This window comes from Oncorhynchus mykiss, unplaced genomic scaffold, assembly GCF_013265735.2.
Source record: "Oncorhynchus mykiss isolate Arlee unplaced genomic scaffold, USDA_OmykA_1.1 un_scaffold_121, whole genome shotgun sequence".
Lineage (NCBI taxonomy): Eukaryota > Metazoa > Chordata > Actinopteri > Salmoniformes > Salmonidae > Oncorhynchus > Oncorhynchus mykiss.
Genome location: NW_023493662.1, coordinates 1762987 through 1766651, shown reverse-complemented (window position 1 = coordinate 1766651; position 3665 = coordinate 1762987). Strand labels below are relative to the sequence as shown.

Below are 3665 nucleotides of genomic sequence, written 5' to 3'. Positions count from 1 at the left end.
CCCTACCAGGTCACAGTCAAGTGACGTCCGGGAGAAGTAGTGTGGGACTGGGTGCGTCCTCCCTGCCAGGTCACAGTCAAGTGACGGTCCGGGAGAATTGACCCCTTCAGCACCAACAGCAGAGAACTTTTACACACCTCAGGGTTTTACCTGTCTGAGTAGTAACAACAGGGTTTTACCTGTCTGAGTAGTAACCACAGGGCTTTACCTGTCTGAGTAGTCCTTTACTGATTCACTTCCTCAACACAGCCAAGCAGTAACCACAGGGTTTTACCTGTCTGAGCAGTAACCACAGGGTTTTACCTGTCTGAATAGTAACCACAGGGTTTTACCTGTCTGAGTAGTCCTTTACTGATTCACTTCCTCAACACAGCCAAGCAGTAACCACAGGGTTTTACCTGTCTGAGTAGTAACCACAGGGTTTTACCTGTCTGAGTAGTAACCACAGGGTTTTACCTGTCTGAGTAGTAACCACAGGGTTTAACCTGTCTGAGTAGTAACCACAGGGTTTTACCTGTCTGAGTAGTAACCGCAGGGTTTTACCTGTCTGAGTGGTAACCACAGGGTTTTACCTGTCTGAGTAGTCCTTTACTGATTAACTTCCTCAACACAGCCAAGCAGTAACCACAGGGTTTTACCTGTCTGAGCAGTAACCACAGGGTTTTACCTGTCTGAGTAGTAACCACAGGGTTTTACCTGTCTGAGCAGTAACCACAGGGTTTTACCTGTCTGAGCAGTAACCACAGGGTTTTACCTGTCTGAGTAGTAACCACAGGGTTTTACCTGTCTGAGTAGTAACCACAGGGTTTTACCTGTCTGAGTAGTCCTTTACTGATTAACTTCCTCAACACAGCCAAGCAGTAACCACAGGGTTTTACCTGTCTGAGTAGTAACCACAGGGTTTTACCTGTCTGAGTAGTAACCACAGGGTTTTACCTGTCTGAGTAGTAACCACAGGGTTTTACCTGTCTGAGTAGTAACCACAGGGTTTTACCTGTCTGAGTAGTCTGGCCAAACTGAATCAGTCAACACAATCCTAACTCAAACAGACTGAACAAACTGAATCAGACAACACAATCCTAACTCAAACAGACTGAACAAACAAGTCTGGCCAAACTGAATCAGACAACACAATCCTAACTCAAACAGACTGAACAAACAAGTCTGGCCAAACTGAATCAGACAACACAATCCTAACTCAAACAGACTGAACAAACAAGTCTGGCCAAACTGAATCAGACAACACAATCCTAACTCAAACAGACTGAACAAACAAGTCTGGCCAAACTGAATCAGACAACACAATCCTAACTCAAACAGACTGAACAAACAAGTCTGGCCAAACTGAATCAGACAACACAATCCTAACTCAAACAGACTGAACAAACAAGTCTGGCCAAACTGAATCAGATAACACAATCCTAATTCAAACAGACTGAACAAACAAGTCTGGCCAAACTGAATCAGACAACACAATCCTAACTCAAACAGACTGAACAGACTGGTCAGATGAACCACCTGAACAAGACAGGTGAATAACTCCACTCAACTGAACCATCCAGAACAGATGAAACACACAACTCCCAATCTGCAGCGGCCACAATATTATTTATTTTATTCTGTTACAACCCTTAAAGCTTTTTCATTTGTTCATGTTTATTCTTCCATTATTTTGCATTTATTGAATTCAAAAGCCCCCGATATTTTTAGTTCAATAAATTTTGAGAAACCAACTTGGTGTTTTTATAAGTAAGAAGTAAGTAAGAACTGGGGCGGCAGGTAGTCTAGTGGTTAGAGCATTGGACTAATCATTTGAAAGGTTGCAACATCAAATCCCCGAGCTGATAAGGCAAAAATCTGTCGTTCTGCCCCTGAACAAGGCAGTTAACCCACTGTTCCCCAGTAGGCTGTCAATGTAAATAAGAATTTGTTCTTAACTGACTTCGCTAGTTACATAAAAACAGCTTACCTCTCATCTAGGTGGCCACCTGTTTGCTCAATTCGTCCAGAAAGACCCGTCTGCAGTCACAGAGTTTTCCACCATTTGCTGGTCCCTTGTAGCCACTCCTGGCAAGCTTGCCATTTATGTCGTGGAAATATTCGCTCAATCACATTTCTCAGATACCAGATCTTGTGAATTCAAATAGACTTTATTACAAAGTAACAAGCCGAGCTGGGCCATGGACCAACTGCCGGACTCAGTCTCAGTCCACTCCTTTTATACAGTTTCATGCTTATAGAAGTGTCATCGTCCCTCCACTTTATGCTAATAACCAGATCCCCTCGGCTTTACTCCACCATTGTTTCCAAATCTAAGTTCTTTCCTCTAGGCGGGGTTCCCCTCCCGTCTAGTTCCTTGGATCATTTATATTGGTGGAGCACCTATACATTATTTCCAGAAAATAATAAGTACAGATTACTATAGGAGATTATAGAACTATACCAATAAGTACAGATTACTATAGTTCATTATAGAATTATACCAATAAGTACAGATCACTATAGTACATTATAGAATTATACAGTGCCTTGCGAAAGTATTCGGCCCCCTTGAACTTTGCGACCTTTTGCCACATTTCAGGCTTCAAACATAAAGATATAAAACTGTATTTTTTTGTGAAGAATCAACAACAAGTGGGACACAATCATGAAGTGGAACGACATTTATTGGATATTTCTAACTTTTTTAACAAATCAAAAACTGAAAAATTGGGCGTGCAAAATGATTCAGCCCCCTTAAGTTAATACTTTGTAGCGCCAGCTTTTGCTGCGATTACAGCTGTAAGTCGCTTGGGGTATGTCTCTATCAGTTTTGCACATCGAGAGACTGACATTTTTTCCCATTCCTCCTTGCAAAACAGCTCGAGCTCAGTGAGGTTGGATGGAGAGCATTTGTGAACAGCAGTTTTCAGTTCTTTCCACAGATTCTCGATTGGATTCAGGTCTGGACTTTGACTTGGCCATTCTAACACCTGGATATGTTTATTTTTGAACCATTCCATTGTAGATTTTGCTTTATGTTTTGGATCATTGTCTTGTTGGAAGACAAATCTCCGTCCCAGTCTCAGGTCTTTTGCAGACTCCATCAGGTTTTCTTCCAGAATGGTCCTGTATTTGGCTCCATCCATCTTCCCATCAATTTGAACCATCTTCCCTGTCCCTGCTGAAGAAAAGCAGGCCCAAACCATGATGCTGCCACCACCATGTTTGACAGTGGGGATGGTGTGTTCAGCTGTGTTGCTTTTACGCCAAACATAACGTTTTGCATTGTTGCCAAAAAGTTCAATTTTGGTTTCATCTGACCAGAGCACCTTCTTCCACATGTTTGGTGTGTCTCCCAGGTGGCTTGTGGCAAACTTTAAACAACACTTTTTATGGATATCTTTAAGAAATGGCTTTCTTCTTGCCACTCTTCCATAAAGGCCAGATTTGTGCAATATACGACTGATTGTTGTCCTATGGACAGAGTCTCCCACCTCAGCTGTAGATCTCTGCAGTTCATCCAGAGTGATCATGGGCCTCTTGGCTGCATCTCTGATCAGTCTTCTCCTTGTATGAGCTGAAAGTTTAGAGGGACGGCCAGGTCTTGGTAGATTTGCAGTGGTCTGATACTCCTTCCATTTCAATATTATCGATTGCACATTGCTCCTTGGGATGTTTAAAGC

The 3665-nt window shown here is 42.5% G+C and overlaps 1 long non-coding RNA gene across 1 annotated transcript; it reads right to left on the bottom strand.

Moving 5' to 3' along the window:
• Positions 1 to 386: 386 nt before the first annotated feature.
• On the bottom strand, positions 387 to 942 carry LOC118947102. The gene is made up of 2 exons (XR_005041760.1): positions 879 to 942; positions 387 to 812 (listed from the first exon to the last, which is right to left on the bottom strand). It is a non-coding gene; the product is annotated as an uncharacterized LOC118947102 (long non-coding RNA).
• Positions 943 to 3665: the final 2723 nt, after the last annotated feature.